At 50.9% G+C, this 25,252-nt stretch overlaps 1 pseudogene; it reads right to left on the reverse strand.

The window, feature by feature from the left end:
- LOC128848313 (E3 ubiquitin-protein ligase TRIM39-like) overlaps positions 1-24,025 on the reverse strand; it is a 41,193-nt pseudogene extending 17,168 nt beyond the window's left edge.
- Positions 24,026-25,252: the final 1,227 nt, after the last annotated feature.

Consider the following 25,252-nt stretch of genomic DNA (forward strand, 5'->3'; position numbering starts at 1 on the left):
TGCTGGTCGTTGCCTGTCTCTTTGCGGTTGGAGAATGAAACCTGAGCTGTCCGGGATAAAAGAAATCCTCGACAGGTCCTTTATTGGACCCTTACCCTGCTGATTGTTCAGTAGAGATAACTTCTTTGTAAAGCCCTAAGATTTCTGACACTTGACTCTACCCTGTGGTTACTTAGAATCACAGAATCATAGAAGATTAGGGTTGGAAGAGACCTCAGGAGGTCATCTAGTCCAACCCCCTGCTCAAAGTAAATCATCTCAGCCAGGGCTTTGTCAAGCTAGGCCTTAAAAACCTCTAAGGAAGGAGATTCCACCACCTCCCTAGGTAACCCATTCCAGTGTTTCACCACCCTCCTAGAGAAATAGTGTTTCCTAATATTTAACCTAGACCTCCCCCACTGCAACTTGAGACCATTGCTCCTTGTTCTGTCATTTGCCACCACTGAGAACAGCTGAGCTCCATCCTCTTTGGAACCCCCCTTCGTGTAGTTGAAGGCTGCTATCAAATCTCCCCCTCACTCTTCTCTTTTGCAGACTAAACAAGCCCAGTTACCTCAGCTCTCCTCGTAACTCATGTGCCCCAGCCCCCTAATAAATTTCCTTGCCCTCCGCTGGACTCTCCAATTTGTCCACATCCTTTCTGTAGTGGGGGGCCCAAAACTGGACAAAATACTCCAGATGTGGCCTCACCAGTGCTGAATAGAGGGGAATAATCTGCTGGCAATGCTCCTACTAATGCAGCCCAATATGCTGTTAGCCTTCTTGGCAACAAGGGCACACTGTTGACTCATATCCAGCTTCTCATCCACTTAATCCCCAGGTCCTTTTCTGCAGAACTGCTGCTTAGCTAGTCAGTCCCAGCCTATAGCGGTGCATAGGATTCTTCCGTCCTAAGTGCAGGACTCTGCACTTGTCCTTGTTGAACCTCAGATTTCTTTTGGCCCAATCCTCCAATTTGTCTAGGTAACTCTGGACCCTATCCCTACCCTCCAGTGTATCTACCTCTCCTCTACTTGGGAGAGGATTCTCTCACACATTTTTCTTTTAGTTCCAGTACCTCTGAAAAGGGATGTTTCCATGGTTGACATGATTAGGACATTGTGTTATCAATGACCTGTGAGAATGGAGATCCAGAGCAGCAGGAGGCAGGACTCAGCATTACACTGACAGAGATGTCAGGGGGGAAAAAGAATCACATGATCCAATAATGCAAGAAATGACACGGACACAGTGAAAGCCACAAGGGCTAGAAATTAACTCAACTGAAATGAAAGCTTAGATTCTGCACATGAACCTAACACAAAAAAATCTATGATCACGGAGAAATATACCCATGCCCATATTTACCAAGGCCACAGAGGAATCTGCTGACAAACAGACCTCTCACCGCAAGTCTCCACAGGTTAATAACAACAGGCACCTACCAGATACTCCTGGCTTTTCCCCTCTCCAGTCACTTTAAATCCAAGCAGCTTTTCTCTCTTTTTCCTCAGAGTCTTCAATTGCACCTGACATTTTTCCTGTAGGATAAGAAATTATAGAATATCAGGGTTAGAAGGGACCTCAGGAGGTCATCTAGTCCAACCCCCTGCTCAAAGCAGGACCAATCCCCAGACAGATTTTTGCCTCAGATCCCTAAATGGCCCCCTCAAGAATTGAGCTCACAACCCTGGGTTTAACAGGCCAATGCTCAAACCACTGAGCTATCATTTTGAGCATTGAGAAGGGTGTGTAGGGGTTTGTTTTTCCACCCAAAACACAAGATGACTGTTGGTTCTAATCTGTTCATGACATCAGGGCCACAAAGCAGATGAAACTGGAGACTGGAAGTGTGTCATATTCAGACTTGTTTCCAAATCAGTTTCAGTCTTTTCAGTAATTAGAGAGAGACCTCAATTATCCAAGCTTGACTGGTATTTATTAATTAATTAGTAGTACAGCACATACTAACAAACTGGAGCCACATGGTGGTGAGTCAACAAATTTACTTTTGAGAAGATTAACCTAAGGGTATGTCTACAGTACGAAATTAGGTCGAATTTATAGAAGCCGGTTTTATAGAAATCGGTTGTATACAGCCGATTGTGTGTGTCCCCACATAAAATGCTCTAAGTGCTCTAGTCGGCGGACCGCATCCACAGTACCGAGGCTAGCGTCTACTTCCGGAGCATTGCACGATGGGTAACTATCCCACAGTTCCCGCAGTCTCCGCCGCCCATTGCAATTCTGGGTTGAAATCCCAATGCCTGAATGATGCAAAACAGTGTCGCGGGGGGTTCTGGGTACATGTCGTCAGGCCCCTCCCCCTCCATCAGAGCACCGGCAGACAATAGATTCGCGCCTTTTTACCTGGGTTACCTGTGCAGACAACATACCACGGCAAGCATGGAGCCCGCTCAGATCAGCTCACCATCACCATATGTCATCTGGGTGCCAGCAGACGTGGTACTGCATTGCTACACAGCAGCAGCAGCTAACTGTCTTTTGGCGGTAGACGGTGTAGCATGACTGGTAGCTGTGGGGCTGGCAGCCGTAGGGCTGCATTGCATCAGCCCCTTGCCTTTTGGTAGAAGATGGTATATTACGACTGGTAACCGTCGTCGTTGTACTGCAGTGGCTGTCAATCATGGGCACCTGGGCAGACATGCTACTGTCTCGATGGTGATGGCTATCAGTCATAGTATGCTATTTTCTGCCAATTGCCCAGTATTGTCTGCTAAGCACCCAGAAGAGGCTGAGGGCGATCTGGGTGCTGGCAGACGTGGGGCTGGCAGACGTGGGGCTGCATTGCTACACAGCAGCAGCCCTTTGCCTTTTGGTTGAAGATGGTATATTACGACTGGTATCTGTGGTGGGGCGATTGCCCCACACCCAGAGAGGGTGGGCTGCAGCAGGCCTAGGCGCCTGCACAGCCGCCCAACCAATCAGGGAAGGGCTTACAGAGGGCCAATCAGAAGGCAGATTGGGGCCAGCCAATCAGGGCCCGCCTCAGCCATATAAAAGACTGCCCAGAGCAGGAGCAGTCAGTCTGTCCCAGGCCTTCAGAGGGGAAGGTCTGTCTCCAGAGCTGGGAGTCCAGCACCACGGACAGCGCAGTGCAGTGCAGGCCAGCCTGAGAGACTGGGAGAAGGCCCTACTCCATAGCCTGCTAGGCGGCAGGCCTGGGAGGAGGAGGCCTAGCGTAGCGAAGGGCTGTTGGGGAAGTGGTCCAGAGGGATAGTCAGAGGAGGAAGGAGAAGAAGGACAGTGAGACTGTCACGCGACGGCCTCTGGACCAGGACTCAGAGTAGTGGGCGGGCCTGAGTCCCCCCCCCCCTTTTCCCCCTTTGTTTGCTGTGCTGCCCCACGCGCAGCCACGGGTCGCAGGGAGTGGCCGGTCAGAACCACACCAGGTCCTGGACTGTGAGGATCGGACTCGAGGGTGTGGGGCTGTTGTTTAACCACCCCCCCGGAAGGGGGTGTGAATGGACCAGGGAACACTGTCGGAGGGCAGTGCTCCGGAAGAGGACGCCGTACGTGGAGAGCAGCGCAAACCCGCACACCAAACGACGACGAGACGACAGGCGGGACGCCACCCAAAGAGGGCGCTCTACTGGCTAAAACTAATTCCCCAAGACGACCAGGAGGAGGCGCCACAGCGGTGAGCTACTACCCTGTCACACGTGGTGGAGAATGCGGGCAATAGCGGTCCGCCCCTGATACGAGGGGCCAGCGCCAAGACTGCGGACTATTGCCCAGAGCAGTGCCGTACGCTGACAGACGGTCAACCCAGATTGTGGGTACCGACCCGGACCCACCAAAGGGGTCCAGAGTGTGGGGATTGAATCGGGAGTAACCCGCTGAATCCCAACATGGAGGCTGAGAAGTTATTAAAATGGCTGCTAGAGAAGCAGCAGGAGCAGTCGGCCCAGCAGCACCAGCAGCAGATGCAAATGCTGCAGCAAATGACCACTCAGCAGCAGCTGCTGATGACTCAGCACCAAGAGAATCAGCAGCAGCTCCTTCGAGAGTTGGCCACCCAGCAGCGGGTGCAGCAGGAACATTTGGTGCAACAGATGGCCGCGTTATTACGCCCGGCGGGAGGCACCCCTGCCACCCCCTTGGGGACCGGACTGGGGGATACCCCAGGGGCACTACCGGTACGCCTCACCAAGATGGGGCCAGAGGACGACCCAGAAGAATTTCTGGTGACATTTGAACGGGTGGCGACTGCTGCCCGGTGGCCCCCAGAACATTGGGCCATGTTACTAGCCCCTTATTTGACGGGGCAGGCTCAGGCCGCATATCGGAGCCTCGACCCCCGGGAAGCACTCGAGTATGCCCGAGTGAAGGCGGCCATCCTAGACCACACCGGCATTAGCCCAGAGACCTACCGACAACGTCTCCGTAAGGAACAATATCCTCTGGGGGCCCGACCCCGCGCCGTGGCCCAACGCATCCGGGACCACTGCTGGAGGTGGTTGAACCCAGACGGCCTGACGGGACCCCAGGTGGCGGAGCTGGTGGCCTTAGAGCAGTTCACCCAGATCCTACCCCCGGGAGGGAGGGCCTGGGTGCGACGGCATCGACCGGCCACCCTCTCCGCAGCAGTGGCCTTAATGGAGGATTACCTATCGGCCGAGGAGGCGGAGGCGCCACCCCGAGCAGCCGGGAGCCTTGGTCGCCAGGGCGGCGCAGAGAGGGGGAACTCCCATGGGGCGGGAGCCTCTGGACCACTGGCAGGCAACAGCCATGGACACCCGAGACCACCCAACCCTGAACACCGACCCAAGTTATTACCGATGACGACTCGGAGGGAGCGACAGCCCCCAGACCGAACAGGCCCCCCCGGAGGAGGCCCAAGCCCGGCCGAAACCCGAGAGAGGTGCTGGGGCTGCGGTCAAGAGGGACATTTCCGGCGAGATTGCCCTTTTATGGACTGTAGCTACGGGCAGGCCTGGATGGCCGGACAACGGGCACGGAAGAACGGGGTAAGAAAGTTGATAGTCCCGGTCCAGGTTGAAGGGAACCCCACCAACGCCCTCGTAGATTCGGGGTGTAGTCAGACCCTCATACGAGAGGGGCTGGTCCCGAATCTCAATCTTTCGGGGCCCCCGATCTACCTGCAGTGTGTGCATGGAGACATCCGCCAGTATCCCACAGCCTGGGTCAAGATGGGAGTAGGCTGCCGAGAGGAGGGTCTCCGGGTAGGAGTGGCCCCTAGGCTGGCCTACCCGGTGGTGTTCGGACAAGATTGGCCCGGCTTCGGAGAGGTCCTCCTGAGATACCAGCCACCCAAGTCCCGACCAGACAGGACTATAGCACCGGGGACGGGGCTGCTTAGGAGCAGGCTAAGGGATGACCCCGGCGAGGGGACCTCCTCGACGGCGGAGACCCCTGCGAATCATCCAGGAGATAGACCCCGTTCGGTGGAGGATGCCCAGGCAGAGTTAGAGCGTGACGGGGACTTCTTACGGGAGCAACGGGAAGACCCAACCCTAAGCCGAGCCTGGGAACAAGCTACCAACCCTGCCATTGAGGGGGACGGGACGCAACGGATTCCGCAGGGCCCCCGCTTTGAGGTATGGCAGGATCGCCTGTACCGAATAGCGCAGGAACCCCAGACCCGGGAGACGTTACGTCAGCTGTTGGTCCCCCGGAGACTGCGAGCCGGCCTCCTCCACTTAGCCCACGCGAACCCTTGGGCTGGACACCTGGGACGCGAGAAGACCCTACAGAGGGTGGCCCGCCGGTTTTTCTGGCCAGGCATCCACCGGGAAGTGGCAGACTTTTGCGCCTCGTGCCCAGAATGCCAGCGAGCTGGACCGAAAGGGGTAGCTCCTGCACCCCTGGTACCCATGCCAGTCGTGGGGGTACCCTTTGAAAGGATCGGGATGGACCTCGTCGGCCCCCTTGAGTGAAGCAAGACAGGGAACCGCTTTATACTAGTAGTCGTGGACTACGCCACACGCTATCCCGAAGCCGTTCCCTTAAAGACAGCGACGGCACCGACCATTGCGGGTGAACTGGTAAAGATTTTCGCCCGGGTTGGGATACCCGGGGAAATATTGACGGACCAGGGCACCAATGTGTCCTCCAAGTTAATAGCCGAGCTATGTCGCCTCCTCCATATCCGGACCCTCCGGACATCGGTGTACCACCCGCAGACCGATGGCTTGGTAGAGCGGTTCAATGGTACGCTAAAAGCCATGTTGCGGAAGTTTGTGGAGGAGGACCCCTCACATTGGGACACCTTGTTGCCGGCCCTGCTGTTTGCAATAAGAGAGGTACCACAGGCCTCGACGGGGTTCTCGCCTTTCGAGCTCCTATATGGCAGGCAGCCCAGAGGAATACTGGACCTCCTGAAAGAGGAGTGGGAAACACAGGAAACACGGGTCCTTGGGACCACACAATACGTGCTACAACTCCGGGAGCGACTCCAAACATTAGGGGCCTTCGCCCGTGAAAACCTGGAACGGGCCCAGGCAGGTCAGGAGCGCCTCTATAATCGAGGGGCTAGAGGGAGGAAGTTCGCCCCAGGCGATCGGGTGCTGCTTTTACTGCCCTCTTCTGAGTCGAAGCTCCTGGCCAAATGGCAGGGTCCCTACGAAGTGATCCGACGAGTGGGACCAGTCGATTACGAGGTCAGACTACCTGGTCGACGCAAAGAGACCCGTATTTACCATGTTAATCTCCTAAAGGCCTGGAAGACCCGGGAAGCCATGTTCATCGGCCCGTCCACCCCAGAGTCGGAACTTGGACCCCTAGCAGGAGATCTTCCCGACCCCGGACCGGCTGTGGTGGGGTCAGGCCTCGACCCAAGACAGAGAGGACAACTGCAACAGATGGTGGAAGAGTTTTCAGATGTGTTATCGGCCCGCCCGGGCCGGACGACCCTAATGAGTCATCATATTGCCACAGACCGCGGGAAGAGGGTGACGGACAACCATCGACCGTTACCCAAGAAAATGTGGGACACCGTCCGGCGGGAGGTGGAGACGATGTTGGAGATGGGAGTGGTAGAGGAATCGACGAGCGAGTGGCGAAGCCCTATCGTCTTAGTACCGAAACCAGATGGGACGACCCGGTTTTGCATCGACTTCAGAAAGGTCAACGCTATCTCTCGTTTCGATGCCTATCCGATGCCAAGAGTGGATGAACTGTTAGAGCGCCTCGGGGGAGCCAAGTACCTGTCAACCTTAGATCTGACTAAAGGATATTGGCAGATCCCACTGACGCCAAACTCCCGGGCGAAGACTGCCTTCCCTACGCCTTTCGGCCTCTTCCAGTTCGTAACCATGCCGTTCGGGTTACACGGAGCCGCAGCCACGTTTCAACGCCTGATGAACAAGGTCCTCCAACCCCACGACCAATACGCGGCGGCGTACATAGATGATATCGTGGTTTACAGCCTCGACTGGGAGAGCCATTTACACCACCTGGCAGCAGTGTTACAAGCCCTCAGAGCGGCCGGCCTGACAGCTAACCCAGCGAAATGTCACTTAGGCCAAGAAGAAGTGACCTACCTGGGATACACGGTAGGAGGGGGGAAACTAACACCCCTGATTAGCAAGGTGCAAGCCCTCAGAGATGTACCGACCCCCACGACGAAGAAACAAGTACGCCAGTTCTTAGGACTAGCTGGGTACTATCGTCGTTTTGTGCCAGACTTCGCATCTATAGCCGCCCCCTTGTCAGACCTAATGAAGAACTCCCAACCTCGACAGGTACAGTGGACTACGCAATGCGAGCGAGCCTTTAACACACTCAAGGAACGTCTCACTCAAGAACCAGTACTACAACACCCCGACTTCGCGAAAGAGTTTATACTCCAAACAGACGCTTCGGAAGTCAGCCTGGGCGCAGTACTCTCCCAGGAAGTAGACGGGGAGGAACATCCCATACTGTATTTAAGTCGGAAGCTGTTCCCCCGGGAAAGACATTTCTCAACGATAGAGAAAGAGGCCCTGGCGGTACAGTGGGCTATCGACGCCCTACGTTACTACCTGCTAGGGAATAGTTTTAAATTAATCACAGATCACGCCCCATTGCGATGGATCCACAGCATGAAAGACACGAATGCTAGAATTATGCGGTGGTACCTCGCCCTCCAGCCTTACGACTTCCAGGTGCTCCACCGACCGGGTAAGGCCCATACTAATGCCGATTTCTTCTCCAGGCTAGGGGAGGAGGGCGAAGAATAGGATCAAGGAAGGGGATCCTTAGCACAGGGGGTGGTCTGCGAGGGGGCAGTCAAGCCCACATCCAACTGCCAAGGTCCTAGACAGTTAGCCCTGATGGCAGAGGATCCGTCACGCTCGTACGGGGTGTGTCCCAAATGCACAGAGAGTGCGAGAGGAGGGAGCCTACCCCAGCCTAGACAGACGGCCGTGGGAGAAGAACCCTTGCGGGAAGTCCCGGTGGAGGACCAGCCCACACTCCTGGAACCGCCAAGGACTGTGACTTCTCCAGGTCGAGAGGGAGCCTCACTGTGGGAGGGACCAGCAGAGGCGGTGGACCACGAGACCCGTGGAGAATCAGGGGACCCGTGGGACACTCCGGCAGCTGAACGGATAGGGGGCAGTTTCAGGGAATCGACGGACTGGTACGTCGGACCCGGTAAGCCTCAGCATGTTTCGGTGGGACCCCCCCCGCTGAGACGGTGGATAAGCCGGGTTGCCTGGTAACAAAGACTAATTTCCGTGACTTTGGGGCCAGTAGGCCATGGGGCCCCGTGACAAGGGCTAAGTTTCTGGACTTTGAGCCAGTAAGCTGAGCCACTGTGGGATAAAGGCTAAGTTCCGAGCTCCTGAACATTAGGCCGATTAGGATACCACCCCCCCCGGGAAGGTTCTTAAGGGGGAGGGTGTGTGGTGGGGCGATTGCCCCACACCCAGAGAGGGTGGGCTGCAGCAGGCCTAGGCGCCTGCGCAGCCACCCAACCAATCAGGGAAGGGCTTACAGAGAGCCAATCAGAAGGCAGATTGGGGCCAGGCAATCAGGGCCCGCCTCAGCCATATAAAAGACTGCCCAGAGCAGGAGCAGTCAGTCTGTCCCAGGCCTTCAGAGGGGAAGGTCTGTCTCCAGAGCTGGGAGTCCAGCACCACGGACAGCGCAGTGCCTAGCGTAGCGAAGGGCTGTTGGGGAAGTGGTCCAGAGGGATAGTCAGAGGAGGAAGGAGAAGAAGGACAGTGAGACTGTCACCCGAGGGCCTCTGGACCGGGACTCAGAGTAGTGGGCGGGCCTGAGTCCCCCCCCCCCCTTTTCCCCCTTTGTTTGCTGTGCTGCCCCACGCACAGCCACGGGTCGCAGGGAGCGGCCGGTCAGAACCACACCAGGTCCTGGACTGTGAGGATCGGACTCGAGGGTGTGGGGCTGTTGTTTAACCACCCCCCCGGAAGGGGGTGTGAATGGACCAGGGAACACTGTCGGAGGGCAGTGCTCCGGAAGAGGACGCCGTACGTGGAGAGCAGCGCAAACCCGCACACCCAACGACGACGAGACGACAGGCGGGACGCCACCCAAAGAGGGCGCTCTACTGGCTAAAACTAATTCCCCAAGACGACCAGGAGGAGGCGCCACAGCGGTGAGCTACTACCCTGTCACAGTATCCATCATCGTCGTACTGCAGTGCCTATCAGTCATGCTGCACCGTCGGCTGCCAGCTTAAGATGTAAAAAATAGATTTGTTCTGTATTCATTTGCTTCCCCTCCCTCTGTGAAATCAACGGCCTGCTAAACCCAGGGTTTTCAGTTTAATCTTTGAGGGGACCATTCTATGTGACAGTTGTTTGTGTTTCTCCCTGATGCACAGCCACCTTTCTTGATTTTAATTCCCTGTACCTGTACGCCGTGTCGTCACTCGCCCCTCCCTCCTTCCCCTGGTCCGTCAGATACTAGTTTCGCGCCTTTTTTCAGACCAGGCGCCATAGCTAGCACTGGGATCATGGAGCCCGCTCAGATCACCGCGGCAATTATGAGCACTATGAACACCACGCGCATTGTCCTGGAGTATATGCAGAGCCAGGACATGCCAAGGCGAAACCCGGACCAGCCGAGGAGGCGATTGCAGCGCGGCGAAGAGAGTGATGAGGAAATTGACATGGACATAGACCTCTCACAAGGCACAGGCCCCAGCAATGTGGAAATCATGGTGTTACTGGGGCAGGTTCATGCCGTGGAACGCCGATTCTGGGCACGGGAAACAAGCACAGACTGGTGGGACCACATCGTGCTGCAGGTGTGGGACGATTCCCAGTGGCTGCAAAACTTGCGTAAGGGCACTTTCATGGAACTTTGTGACTTGCCCTGAAGCACCAGAATACCAGGATGAGAGCAGCCCTCACAGTTTAAAAGCGAGTGGCGATAGCCCTGTGGAAGCTTGCAACGCCAGACAGCTACCGGTCAGTCGGGAATCAATTTGGAGTGGGCAAATCTACTGTGCGGGCTGCTGTGATCCAAGTTGCCAGGGCAATGAAAGACCTGGTGATATCAAGGGCAGTGACTCTGGGCAACGTGCAGTCAATAGTAGATGGTTTTGCTGAAATGGGATTCCCAAACTGTGGTGGGGCCATAGACTGAACCCATATCCCTATCTTGGCACCGGAGCAGCAAGCCACCGAGTACATAAACCGCAAGGGGTAGTTTTCAATGCTGCTGCAAGCCCTGGTGGATCACAAGGGACGTTTCACCAACATCAACGTGGGATGGCCAGGAAGGGTACATGATGCTTGCGTCTTCAGGCACTCTGCTCTGTTTCGAAAGCTGGAGGAAGGGACTTTCTTCCCGGACCAGAAAGTAACTGTTGGGGATGTTGAAATGCCTATCGTGATCCTTGGGGACCCAGCCTACCCCTTAATGCCATGGCTCATGATGCCGTACACAGGCAGCCTGGACAGGAGTCAGGACCTGTTCAACTACAGGCTGAGCAAGTGCCGAATGGTAGTGGAATGTGCATTTGGACATTTAAAAGCACGCAGGCGCAGCTTACTGACTCGCTCAGACCTCAGCGAAAAGAATATCCCCATTGTTATTGCTGCTTGCTGTGCGCTCCACAATATCTGTGAGAGTAAGGGGGAGACATTTATGGCGGGGTGGGAGGTTGAGGCAAATCGCCTGGCCGCTGATTACGCGCAGCCAGACACCAGGGCGGTTAGAGGAGCACAGCAGGGCGTGGTGCGCATCAGAGAAGCTTTGAAAACGAGTTTTGTGACTGGCCAGGCTACGGTGTGAAACTTCTGTTTGTTTCTCCTTGATGAACCCTCCGCCCCCCCACCTGGTTCACTCTACTTCCCTGTAAACCAACCACCCCACCTTTCCCTCCCCACTTCGAGCACCGCTTGCAGAGGCAATAAAGTCATTGTTATTTCACATTCATGCATTCTTTATTAATTCCTCACACAACTAGGGGGATAATTGCCAAGGTAGCCTGGGATGGGTGGGGGAGGAGGGAAGGAAAAGGACACACTGCATTTTAAAACTTAACTCTTATTGAAGGCCAGCCTTCTGATGCTCGGGCAATCATCTGGGGTGGAGTGACTGGGTGGCCGGAGGCCTCCCCACCGTGTTCTTGGGCGTCTGGGTGAGGAGGCTATGGAACTTGGGGAGGAGGGCTGTTGGTTACACAGGGGCTGTAGCGGCGGTCTCTGCTCCTGCTGCCTTTCCTGCAGCTCAACCATACGCTGGAGCATATCAGTTTGATGCTCCAGCAGACGGAGCATCGACTCTTGCCTTCTGTCTGCAAGCTGACGCCACCTATCATCTTCAGCCTGCAACTTGCTCTGTTCATCCCGCGATTCAGCCCGCCACCTCTCCTCTCGTTCATATTATGCTTTTCTCATGTCTGACATTGACTGCCTCCACGCATTCTGCTGTGCTCTATCAGCGTGGGAGGACATCTGGAGCTCCGTGAACATATCGTCCCGCGTCCTCCGTTTTCTCTTTCTAATGTACACTAGCCTCTGTGAAGGAGAAACATTTGCAGCTGGTGGAGGAGAAGGGAGAGGTGGTTAAAAAAGACACATTTTAGAGAACAATGGGTACACTCTTTCGTTACAAGGTTGCATTTTTCCTCTTATAGTGAGGGCCTGCCGGTTTGGTATGAGAGATCACTCACGCAGTGCCAGGCAACAGATTTTGGTTTGCAGGCAGCCATGGTTAGCCACAGTCTTTTGGCTTTTTTAACCTTCTTAACATGTGGGAATGGGTTCAAACAGCAGCGCCCTCATTTCCCATATCAAGGATGAATTGGGTTGGCCATTTAAAATGGGTTTTCAATGTAAAAGGAGGGGCTGCGGTTTCCGGGTTAACATGCAGCACAAACCCAACTAAACCCCCTCCTCCCCCCACACCCAATTCTCTGGGATGATCACTTCACCCCTCCCCCCACCGCGTGGCTAACAGCGGGGAACATTTCTGTTCAGAAGAGCAAGAACGGGCACGTGCCTCTGTATGTCCCCTTAATAAAATCACCCCATTTCAACCAGGTGACCGTGAATGATATCACTCTCCTGAGGATAACAAAGAGAGATAAGGAATGGATGTTGTCTGCATGCCAGCAAACACCGGGACCATACGCTACAATGCTTTGTTATGCAATGATTCCAGACTACGTGCTACTGGCCTGGCGTGGTAAAGTGTCCTACCATGGCGGACGGGATAAGGCAGCCCTCCCCAGAAACCTTTTGCAAAGGCTTTGGGAGTACATGAAGGAGAGCTTTCTGGAGATGTCCCTGGAGGATTTCCACTCCATCCCCATACACGTTAACAGACTTTTCCAGTAGCTGTACGGCCGCGATTGCCAGGGCAAATTAATCATTAATCATTAAACACACTTGCTTTTAAACCATGTGTAATATTTACAAAGGTACACTCACCAGAGGTCCCCTGTGTGCCCTCAGGGTCTTGGGTGAGTTCGGGGGTTACTGGTTCCAGGTCCAGGGTGACAAACATATCCTGGCTGTTGGGGAAACCGGTTTCTCCTCTTCCTTGCTGCTGTGAGCTACCTACATTACCTCCATCCTCATCTTCCTCGTTCCCCGAACCCTCTTCCCTGTGTGTTTCTCCATTGACGGAGTCATAGCACACGGTTGGGGTAGTGGTGGCTGCACCCCCTAGAATGGCATGCAGCTCCGCGTAGAAGTGGCAAGTTTGCGGCTCTGCCCCGGACCTTCCGTTTGCTTCTCTGGCTTTGTGGTAGGCTTGCCGTAGCTCCTTAATTTTAATGCGGCACTGCTGTGTGTCCCTGTTATGGCCTCTGTCCTTCATGTTCTTGGAGACCTTTTCTAATACTTTGCCATTTCTTTTACTGCTACGGAGTTCAGCTAGCACTGATTCATCTCCCCATATGGCGAGCAGATCCCGTACCTCCCATTCGGTCCATGCTGGAGCTCTTTTGCGATCCTTGGACTCCATCACGGTTACCTGTGCTGATGAGCTCTGCGTGGTTACCTGTGCTCTCCACACTGGGCAAACAGGAAATGAAATTCAAACGTTCGTGGGTCTTTTCCTGTCTACCTGGTCAGTGCATCTGAGTTGAGAGTGCTGTCCAGAGCGGTCACAATGAAGCACTGTGGGATAGCTCCCGGAGGCCAATAACGTCAAATTCCATCCACACTACCCCAATTCCGAACCGCAAAGGCCGATTTTTTCGCTAATCCCCTCGTCGAAGGTGGTGTAAAGAAACCGGTTTGAAGGGCCCTTTAAGTCGAAAAGAAAGGGCTTCGTCGTGTAAACGTGTCCAGGCTTAATTCGATTTAACGCTGCTAAAGTCGACCTAAACTCATAGTGTAGACCAGGCCTAACAAAGTGACAGAACAAGGAGCAATGGTCTCAAGTTGCAGTGGGGGAGGTTTAGATTGAATATTAGGAAAAACTATTTCACTAGGAGGGTAGTGAAGCACTGGAATGGGTTACCTAGGGAGGTGATGGAATCTCCTTCCTTAGAGGTTTTTAAGGTCAGGGTAGAGAAAGCCCTGGCTGGGATGATTTAATTGGGGACTGGTCCTGCTTTGAGCAGGCGGTTGGACTAGATGACCTCCTGAAGTCCCTTCCAACCCTGACACAGAAGTAGTTTTGCTGCAAACAAGTCTAATCCTAGCGGTATTTGGCATGGACCATGTCAAGGCTGCTTCCCCACTTTGAACTTTAGGGTACAAATGTGGGGGCCTGCATGAAAACTTCTAAGCTTAACTACCAGCTTAGATCTGGTCGCTGCCACCACTCCCAAAGCTAATTCCCTTCCCTGGGTAGCCTTGAGAGACTCTTCACCAATGCCCTGGTGAATACAGATCCAAACCCCTTGGATCTTAAAACAAGGAGAAATTAACCATCCCCCCTCCTTCCTCCCACCAACTCCTGGTGGATCAAGATCCAACCCCCTTGGATCTAAAAACAAGGAAAAATCAAACAGGTTCTTAAAAAGAAGGCCTTTAATTAAAGAAAAAGGTAAAAATCATCTCTGTAAAATCAGGATGGAAAAATAACTTTACAGGGTAATCAAACTTAAAGAGCTCAGAGGACCTCCCTCTAGCCTTAGGTTCAAAGTACAGCAAACAGAGATAAACACTTTAGCAAAAGGTACATTTACAAGTTGAGAAAACAAAGGTAAACTAACACGCCTTGCCTGGCTGTTTACTTACAACTTTGAAATATGAGAGACTTGTTCAGAAAGATGTGGAGAGCCTGGATTGATGTCTGGTCCCTTTTTGTCCCAAGAGCGAACAACTTCCCAAACAAAGAGCACAAAGAAAAACCTTCCCCCCCTCCCAAGATTTGAAAGTATCTTGTCCCCTTATTGGTCCTTTGGGTCAGGTGTCAGCCAGGTTACCTGAGCTTCTTAACCCTTTACAGGTAAAAGGATTTTGGAGTCTCTGGCCAGGAGGGATTTTATAGTACTGTACACAGGAGAGCTGTTACCCTTCCCTTTATAGTTATGACAGACCTGCACTGTCTGGAGCTCTTTTGTGTGTGGACTCAAGGTGTTTGGGTTCCACACAGTGTTTAACACAGTGACCTCCTCTAGTGCAGGCTGGTATTTGAATGTAAGCCCTCATGGAGCAACACATGAGTACAGTATCCCAGTGGGAAATCTCCTCTCCCTGTTAGGCTTGAGACCTTTATCACAGCGTCTTTACCTTTTAATGGCCACATTTCATCACTGCTCAGTGCTGCTGGGGATGCAGCAAGGCCTAGTGATTAGGGCCCTGATCTAGTCCTTGAGAGACCTGGGTTCTATTCCCAACTCTATCACTGACCAGCTGGGTGACACTGGGAAAGTCACTGCCCCTCTCAGTGCTTCTGTTTCCCCTCCCACCCTTTGTCTGTATTGTTTAGAATCTAACCTATGCAGGGCAGGGATCGTACCTCACTGGGTTTTGTGCAGGGCCCAGCACAATCATGGTCAGATCTCATTTGGTCTGTTGGGGCTACAGAGACGAAAATACAACTAATAAAAAGCATGTTACAAATCAGTAACAACAACAGCTTGTAATTTCCTAGTCTCCACTCTGAAGAACATAAGAATGGCCATCCTGGGTCAGACCAAAGGTCCATCAAGCCCAGTATCCTGTCCTCTGACAGTGGCCAATGACAGGTGCTCCAAAGAGAATGAACAGACAGATTATCATCAAGTGATCCATGCCCTGTCACCCAATCCCAGCTTCTGGCAAACAGAGGCTAGGAATACCATTCCTGCCCATCCTGTCTAATAGCAATTGATGGACCTATCTTCCATGAATCTATCTAGCTCCCTTTTGAACCCCATTATAGTATTGGCCTTCACAACACCCTCTGGCAAGGAGTTCCAGAGGTTGACAGTGCGTTGTGTGAAAAAATACTCTCTTGTGCTTGTTTTAAACCTGCTACCTATTAATTTCATTTGGTGGCCCCTTGTTCTTGTATTATATGAAAGAGTAAATAACTTTTCCTTATTTATTTTCTCCACACCAGTGATGATTTTATAGATCTCAATCATATCCCCCCTTAGTCGTCTTTTTTCCAAGCTGAAAAGTCCCAGTTTTATTCATCTCTCCTCATACGGAAGCCATTCTATACCCCTAATCATTTTTGTTGCCCTTTTCTGAACCTTTTCCAATTCCAATATATCTTTTTTGGGATGGGGCGACCACAACTGCACGCAGTATTCAAGGTGTGGGCGTACCATGGATTTATATAGAGGCAATATGATATTTTCTGTCTTATTATCTATCCCTTTCTTGATGATTCCCAACATTCTGTTCGCTTTTTTGACTGCCGCTGCACATTGAGTGGATGATTTCAGAGAACTATCCACAATGACTCCAAGATCTCTTTCTTGAGAGGTAACAGCTAATTTAGACCCCGTCATTGTATATGTACAGTTAGAATTATGTTTTCCAATGTGCATTACTTTGCACTTGTCAACATTAAATTTCATCTGCTATTTTGTTGCCCAGGCGCCCAGTTTTGTGAGATCCTTTTGTAGCTCTTCACAGTCTGCCTGGGACTTAACTATCTTGAGTAGTTTTGTATCATCTGCAAATTTTGCCACCTCACTGTTTACCCCTTTTTCCAGATCATTTATGAATATGTTAAATAGGACTGGGCCCAGTACAGATCCCTGGGGGACACCACTATTTACCTCTCTCCATTCTGAGAACTGACCTTTTATTCCTACTCTTGGTTTCCTATCTTTTAACCAGTTACCAATTCATAGATTCATAGATTCATAGATTATAGGACTGGAAGGGACCTCGAGAGGTCATCGAGTCCAGTCCCCTGCCCGCATGGCAGGACCAAATACTGCCTAGACCATCCCTAATAGACATTTATCTAACCTACTCTTAAATATCTCCAGAGACGGAGATTCCACAACCTCCCTAGGCAATTTGTTCCAGTGTTTAACCACCCTGACACTTAGGAACTTTTTCCTAATGTCCAACCTAGACCTCCCTTGCTGCAGTTTAAACCCATTGTTTCTGGTTCTATCCTTAGAGGCCAAGGTGAACAAGTTCTCTCCCTCCTCCTTATGACACCCTTTTAGATACCTGAAAACTGCTATCATGTCCCCTCTCAGTCTTCTCTTTTCCAAACTAAACAAACCCAGTTCTTTCAGCCTTCCTTCATAGGTCATGTTCTCAAGACCTTTAATCATTCTTGTTGCTCTTCTTTGGACCCTTTCCAATTTCTCCACATCTTTTTTAAAATGCGGCACCCAGAACTGGACACAATACTCCAGCTGAGGCCTAACCAGAGCAGAGTAGAGCGGAAGAATGACTTCTCGTGTCTTGCTCACAACACACCTGTTAATGCATCCCAGAATCATGTTTGCTTTTTTTGCAACAGCATCACACTGTTGACTCATATTTAGCTTGTGGTCCACTATAACCCCCAGATCCCTTTCTGCCGTACTCCTTCCTAGACAGTCTTTTCCCATTCTGTATGTGTGAAATTGATTTTTCCTTCCTAAGTGGAGCACTTTGCATTTGTCTTTGTTAAACTTCATCCTGTTTAACTCAGACCATTTCTCCAATTTGTCCAGATCATTTTGAATTATGACCCTGTCCTCCAAAGTAGTTGCAATCCCTCCCAGTTTGGTATCATCCGCAAACTTAATAAGCGTACTTTCTATGCCAATATCTAAGTAGTTGATGAAGATATTGAACAGAGCCGGTCCCAAAACAGACCCCTGCGGTACCCCACTCGTTACGCCTTTCCAGCAGGATTGGGAACCATTAATAACAACTCTCTGAGTACGGTTATCCAGCCAGTTATGCACCCACCTTATAGTAGCCCCATCTAATTTGTATTTGCCTAGTTTATCGATAAGAATATCATGCGAGACCGTATCAAATGCCTTACTAAAGTCTAGGTATACCACATCCACCGCTTCACCCTTATCCACAAGGCTCGTTATCCTATCAAAGAAAGCTATCAGATTGGTTTGACATGATTTGTTCTTCACAAATCCATGCTGGCTATTCCCTATCACCTTACCACCTTCCAAGTGTTGGCAGATGATTTCCTTAATTACTTGCTCCATTATCTTCCCTGGCACAGAAGTTAAACTAACTGGTCTGTAGTTACCTGGGTTGTTTTTATTTCCCTTTTTATAGATGGGCACTATATTTGCCCTTTTCCAGTCTTCTGGAATCTCTCCCGTCTCTCATGACTTTCCAAAGATAATAGCTAGAGGCTCAGATACCTCCTCTATTAGCTCCTTGAGTATTCTAGGATGCATTTCATCAGGCCCGGGTGACTTGCAGGCATCTAACTTTTCTAAGTGATTTTTAACTTGTTCTTTTTTTATTTTATCCACTAAACCTACCCCCTTCCCATTAGTATTCACTATGTTAGGCATTCCTTCAGACTTCTCGGTGAAGACCGAAACAAAGAAGTCATTAAGCATCTCTGCCATTTCCAAGTTTCCTGTTACTGTTTCTCCCTCTTCACTAAGCAGTGGGCCTACCCTGTCTTTGGTCTTCCTCTTGCTTCTAATGTATTGATAAAAAGTCTTCTTGTTTCCTTTTATTCCCGTAGCTAGTTTGAGCTCTTTTTGTGCCTTTGCCTTTCTAATCTTGCCCCTGCATTCCTGTGTTGTTTGCCTATATTCATCCTTTGTAATCTGTCCTAGTTTCCATTTTTTATATGACTCCTTTTTATTTTTTAGATCGTGCAAGATCTCGTGGTTAAGCCAAGGTGGTCTTTTGCCACATTTTCTATCTTTCCTAACCAGCGGAATAGCTTGCTTTTGGGCCCTTAATAGAGTCCCTTTGAAAAACTGCCAACTCTCCTCAGTTGTTTTTCCCCTCAGTCTTGATTCCCATGGGACCTTACCTATCAGCTCTCTGAGCTTCCCAAAATCTGCCTTCCTGAAATCCATTGTCTCTATTTTGCTGTTCTCCCTTCTACCCTTCATGAGAGAACCTTCTCTCTTATCCCATGACTGCTTATTTTGCTTAAGAGCCTTTGGTGAGGGACCTTGTCAAAGGCTTTCTGAAAATCTAAATACTCTATATCCACTGGATCTCCTTTGTCCACATATTTGTTGACCCCCTCAGCGAATTCTAGTAGATTGGTGAGGCATGATTTCCCTTTAGAAAAACCATGTTGACTATTTCCCAACAAATTATGTTCATCTATGTGTCTGACAATTTTGTTCTTTACGATAGTTTCAACCAATTTGCCCGATACTGAAGTGAGGCTTACTGGCCTGTAGTTGTCAGGGTCACCTCTGGAGCCCTTTTTAAAAATTGGCATCACATTAGCTATCCTACAGTCATTTAGTACAGAAGCTGATTTAAATGATAGGTTACAGATGACAGTTAGTAGTCCTGCAATTTCACATTTGAGTTCCTTCAGAACTCTTGGGTGAATACCATCAGGTCCTGGATACTTATTACTGTTTAGTATATCAATTTGTTCCAAAACCTCCTCTAATGACACATCAATTTGGGACAGTTCCTCAGATCTGTCACCAAAAAGAACGGCTCACGTTTGGGAATCTCCCTCACATCCTCAACAGTGAAGACCGATGCCAATAATTCATTTAGTTTCTCTGCAATGGCCTTATCGTCTTTGAGTGCTCCTTTAGCATCTCGATCATCCAGTGGCCCCCCTGGTTGTTTAGCAGGCTTTCTGCTTCTGATGTATTAAAAAAAAATGTTTTGCTATTACTTTTGGAGTCTTTGGCTAGCTGTTGGGAAGGGAACTTTGGCTAGCTAAAGGGAACACTCTCACATAGACTGGCCTATAACTCATGTGATTTAAACCTCACTGGTCATTTAACAACTTCTGTTCTGTAGAAAGTTCCCTTATGGCACCAGTGGGAGCAGGGTTTGAAGAGGAACCAGCTTCCCAGAAAGAAATTCTCTCACATCAGACATCTTTAATTCTTCAGGGCTTTTTGCCTTTCTTGACACTCTGCCATTTAATTTACTTGTTATAGCGAAGGCTTTACACAGCGGAATAATGCAGTTACACTGGGTTCCCTCCACATCTTTTAGCTCAAATGACCCGAAGTGGGAAATGGTTTGGAAAAGAATTCAACTTCTCAGAGAAAGGTTTCTTGCCTTCTACATCTGTAAATTCCTCATGCTGCATAATTTATTTTTTATAGCATGTTTCATACAATGGAGGCTTTACAGAGCTCAGAGATGCAGTTACACCACTAGCTGTGATAGGCAACTTGCTATAAAATTAATCTGTAAATAAAATCCAAAGTTATTACTCTGATTAATAGCTTAAAAAGATATCCAAAATCTAAAGTTACTCAACTTAAAAGCAATTCCTTACATTGTACTCCTAGGCAGTCTCCTCTAAGGGAACCACCATGTGAGCTCACGACAGATGGCAAATCAGTCAGATAAAAGTTTGATCCTCTTCACAGAACAGTTTCAAAGGCTCTTGGTGTTCCCTGCACACCCTCTCCCCTCCCGAGCCTTTTGCTGCCTCTAAACTTGGCTGTTTCTATGTCTTTCATGAGCTGCCTGTTTGACCTGAGGTTTCTCTGTTGCAGTTTCTCTTTACTGAGGGCCAGTGGCAGATTAACACACTGGCCCATGGGGCCTCAACCAACTTGGGGCCCCCAGGAGCACCGGAACCTGTGTAGGAGGGAGGAGTGCCACCAGCACCAGAATTGTGGCGCAGCCCTCTGCCCCTCCTGTTCCCCAACAGGCCCTGCCTCCTGGCCAGGCCAGAAGCTGGAGCCAGGCTGAGGTAAGAGCCGCCCAGGGAGCCCAGGCCACTGTGGGGAGCCCTGGACCCTCCACCTGCTGGGGGGGAGCAGCCCTTGGCCCGGGTCACACACCCAGGGCAGGTGGAGGCTCCAGAGCTCCCCACAGCAGCCTGGGCTCCCTGGTTAGCTCTTAGGGATCCTTGGGGGGAGAGCAGGAGCAGGGGGCGGGGCCCCATCATGAGGGTAGGTCTAAGGCCCACCTCAGTCCCTCCCATGACCAGGAAGAGGCTGGCACAGTCCCTGGCACAGTGCCTGCCTGAGGATAAGGAGGCAATGCATGGTGGAGGCATGAGGGGTCACATGCCCCACAGATTTCTGGGGATTCTTCTGGTGGGGACAGCCAGCAGCAAAGAGGCAGTACTCCGCCTGGCAGCAGTGCTCTCCCTGGTCCTTGCAGCTTGGGGAGGGAGGGAGGAAGCAGCAGGAGCTGGTTGCCAGCTGAACTCCTCCCCTGCCACATGGGGCTGTTTCACCTTCCCTGGTGCTGAAGTCCCAGTGCTGCTGCCTGCTTTGCAGACGGTCCACAGAGGTGAGTCGGGGCTGGAGGCAGAGGCATAGTGTGGGACTCCAGGAGCAGGGAAGGCAAAGCAGCCCCATGTGGTGGGGGACGGAGCTCAGTCAGCCAGCGCCTAACACAATGGCGTCCTGGTCCTTGACTGAGGCTCCCAGGTCCTATGATAATACGGCCAGCCACCCTGCTGTTTCCTCCCTCCCCAGGTTGCAGGAACACACTGATACAGCTACTGCCGGGGGGTTTGCTGCCTCCTTAATGCTGGGTGTCCATGCCAGAGGGATCCTGAGAAATCAGAAATCACGTGACTCCCAGAATCTTTCATTTGTGCCCCCCACTAGCCACAGATATGTGTCACCTCTGAAAGTGGGGGGCTATGGCTGCCCCACTGGTTCTGGTTCCCCTCAGCCACTGGAGTGTGGTGGGCCCAAATATTCTTTGTGCCCAGGGCCCCAATCAATCTTAATCTGCCTTTGCTGAGGGCAGGAGATGGCTGTATCGGATCCCTCCCAGCACAGGCTGAGCAGGCTTGGCTATAATTGTGCCCACATGCCAGAGTGATGGATTCTGTGAAATACTCCAGACAGATGGGACATGTAGCTTCATCCTGGAGACTTTCCACCCAGTTGTCTGCAGCCATGGCTCCCTTTGGGCAGTGTAACAGGGTAAGGTTCAGGTTCCTGAGCTCAGAAATATGCCCCACCTGCAACAACACTGGGTGTTTCCCTTTGCTGTTTGCTAAAGGTCAAACACCAAAGAACTACACTGAGCATGTGGAGAGAGAGAAGCTCAGGGGTTTGAAAGCTAGCTAACAATGACTCACAGACCTGAGAGGTTCAAAGGACAATTCTGCAGCCATTGAACCTAAGTAATATACAGACACAGCATTCAAACATGACGCTGGGTAGAAATTTGAATTTTTTAGAAGGGTCATAGTGCTACAATCTGCCTTTGTCAAAGGGCTATTTTTCATTTGGGGTAAATGCAATCTGAGTACAGCAGAAAATTCAGAAAGTGCTCAGATTATGTTTGAAAAGAAAATAAATGACACATACAAAAGCTTGTTTGGAGGGAAGGGAAATTTGTATACTCATTTATATACACTGCAAGCTCTTTGGGGCAGGGACCTCAGTATATGTAAGCTGCCAGCACAGATATGTGTATCATGTTTATTTTCTTGGGATGGTAAACTGGGCCTTCTTCCCCACCTGCTTCACATACAGAGCCCCCAGCTTGGGAGAGGGGGATGAGGATCCCATAGCAGTAGTTGTTGGAGTGAACATCACATTGAGATACGTAGGGCAGTTTCCTCTTCTCAGAGCTATTAACTCAGGCTCTCTACAGACTCAGTCACAAGTCACTATATCAGTTATGCTTGTGACATATTTTCAAACTTTTCTTGTCAATCATATGGGCTAGAAAGTTACTTTTTGGTTACTGATTTTTTTTATTCTGAAACCTGAGGATCTGTTTTAATCATGTGACTCCAGAGATGGGTCCCTAGGGAAGAGCCCAGAATACCTGCACTTAAACCCACTCATGTATAGACGTTCCAACAGGGGCAACTGATTCTTCCTAAAGGAGGAGGGGCCACAAGACCCACCCTGTCCCGCCTCTTCCCCTGAGCCCCTGTTCCCGGTCAAGCCAGAAGCTGGAGCCAAGCTGTGGAGCCAGGGACCCTCCACCTGCCTGGATTGTGGGGGCCCAAAAGCAGCCCCTGGCCCATGTGTCCACCTCTTGGACTCCCCACTCTGCACAAGTGGAGGGTCTGCAGCACCCCACAGCTGCCTGCGTGGCTCTTACCATGGACTGGCTGCAGCTCTTTGGCCCCCAAGGCCCCACCCATGGGCCAGGCTGGAAGCCAGAGCCAGGTCAGGGGAATAGCCACGCAGGCAGCTACGAGGAGCTGCAGACCCTCCACCTGCCCTGGGTGTGGGACCTGGGGGCCAGGGACATGGGCCGGAGGCTGCTCTCGGGGCCCCTCCACCCAGGCATGTGGAGGGTCCATGGCTCCCCACCACTCCCCGGGCTATGTTCATGATTAATAACAACACCCTGCTGGCAGTGCCTGGGCTGTCAGGGGTGTGGTGGGAGCATCTCATTCCCTCCATTCCTGGCCTGGCAACAGCATGGACACATCTTGCTTTAATCCTGAGTGTGAGGAAAGTGCCTCACACAGAGCTCTAGTCCCCTTGTCTCCCTAATGAACAGTGCAGGATTGACAAGCTGAGGCAGCATCAGTGGCTAGAGGTCCCTGCAGGGGGGAGATTTAGGTCGATCCAGAGATCAGGGGAGAAAATCTGGGAAACTGGGAGATTCTGGGGCTCTGAAAGACTTAGTCTGAAAAGGAAAGGATTAGATTAACCCAGATCCACAGTGTTTCCTACCTTGTATTTCGGGGCAGCCTCCTCCATGAGAAGCACCGTGTGAGTTCTGTGCTCGGGGGATCTCTCACAAACCACACACACGGCTTCCAAGTCCTCTTCACAAAACAGATCCAGGGATTTGGCGTGTCTCTCACACAGATTCTCTTTTCCTGGTTTTATATCTAGTTGTTTGATTTTTTTCCACTATATTTGCTAGCTGATAGTTATTCCGGAGAGTCCCTTTCCGGATTCGGGCTCTGCAGTTGGGGCAGCACACAGGGTCATAGTCCCCCTTTGTCCATGTACCACAGTACTGAGTGATGCAGCCTCGGCAGAAGTTGTGCCCACAGTGTATGGACACTGGGTCTGTCAGATATTCCAGACAGATGGGACATTTGGTTTCCTCTTGGATTTCCTGTACAGGAGTCGCTGAGGCCATGGCTGCTGGGATCTCTGGTCTTCTGTTCTCTCTGCATCAGAAATGGTTTTGCTGATAATGGGAGGTGCCTGTCCCACCTCATATCAGGTGCAAAATGAAGTGAAGAAAAAGGAGAGGCCAGAAGGAGGAGCAGGAGAAAGATAAGAAAAGAAGGAAGCAGGAACTACATAGGCAAGGAATGGGAGCAGTGGGGTGTAAAGTAGCAGAAAGGGAGTGAAAGGAAAAGGGGGGAAGGACACAACCAAACAAGAACACAAAAGCTTAAACTCAGGGTCTGTCTACACATTACATGTCCAGGGAGTTGTATTCCAGCGGCTAGCACAAGCTGCCATCTTGCTGCTGCAGCCACATTGCTATTGGTAGTGTGCTTGCTCCAGCAGAATCAAAACATGTACATCTACACAAACTGTGCTGTGTAGACTTGTCCTCAATCAAACTAGGACATTCTTAATTCACAACGAGGGCATCCACAGCCAAACACAGACTTGCATTGAAACAACAGTAAGTGGGAACTAAACACAACTGAGTTATTTAAGTGACTGTCGGGGTTTCCCCCCCCCCCACTCTGAACTCTGGGGTACAGATGTGGGGACACGAATGAAAGACCCCCTAAGCTTATATTTTACCAGCTTAGGTTAAAACTTCTCTAAGAGTGATATTGCTGCCACCACTAAGTGATTTACACAAAATATTCAGGGAAGGGTCACTTGGAATCCTTATCCCCTTAAAATATCCCCCCAAGCCCCTTCACCCCGTTTCCTGGGGAGGCTTGAGAATAATATACCAACCAGTTGCCTTAGCAATGTGAGCACAGACCAGATCCTTTGTCTTCAGGACACTGAATTCAATCCGGTTCTTAAAAGAAGAACTTTATAAAGAAAAAAGTAAAAGAATCACATCTGCAAAATCAGGATGGAAGGTAACTTTACAGGGTAATAAAAAGATTTAAAACACAGAGGATTCCCCTCTGGGCTCAACTTCACAGTTACAAAAACAGGAATGAAACTACCCCTGTAGCATAGGAAAATTCACAAGCCAAAACAAAAGATAACCGAATGGATTTCCTTGCCCTACTCACAGTTTCTGTGGTTTTAGAGGTTTTAGAGGGATTATTCTAGGTATATTTTTAGGAGATATTGTACCTGCTTGGCTTCTCCCTCCGTCCAGAGAGGGAACAACCCACAGGACAACAACAAAATCCTTCCCCACCAGATTTGAAAGTATCTTCTTTTCTCATTGGTCCT

Source organism: Malaclemys terrapin, chromosome 13 (assembly GCF_027887155.1).
Source record: "Malaclemys terrapin pileata isolate rMalTer1 chromosome 13, rMalTer1.hap1, whole genome shotgun sequence".
NCBI lineage: Eukaryota > Metazoa > Chordata > Testudines > Emydidae > Malaclemys > Malaclemys terrapin.